Below are 508 nucleotides of genomic sequence, written 5' to 3' on the forward strand. Positions count from 1 at the left end.
GCATATGAAAACAATAATGAACAGAAGTTGCATCATCGTCGGATACCCACGGCCGAACCATTAACATTTATTGATTGCATGTTATGTGACATGTTTATCAATCGTGGGTATCCGACGATGAAGTTGCATAACTTAGTCAACAGTATCAAATCAATTAAACACCATAAGAGCGCTTGCGCGAAATCGCTACTTCCGCTGCAAAGGAAATGGTGAAAAATTTGGCTATTGCTTTCGTCTTAATTAAATGGATTTCATTGCTTTTTCTAGATATTATATAATAACCAAACGAAATATAGTAAATTGCATAAAAGGTGACACGTTTAAATTTTTTATATATAATGTTATAATACAAATGAAACAAACGTACTAAAGTCACGTGCGTGAAAGAAGTCTAGTTTACAGATATATAAGATATCAATGTAAATACAAGATCAAAGATACATTTACAAGGTTTGAAAGCAACACCAACATCGATATCAAGCAACACATATGGTAAAGTATAGAAATA

The sequence above is a fragment of the Ruditapes philippinarum genome, unplaced genomic scaffold, assembly GCF_026571515.1.
Source record: "Ruditapes philippinarum isolate M1 unplaced genomic scaffold, ASM2657151v2 ctg1551_1_1_1_1, whole genome shotgun sequence".
Taxonomy (NCBI): domain Eukaryota; kingdom Metazoa; phylum Mollusca; class Bivalvia; order Venerida; family Veneridae; genus Ruditapes; species Ruditapes philippinarum.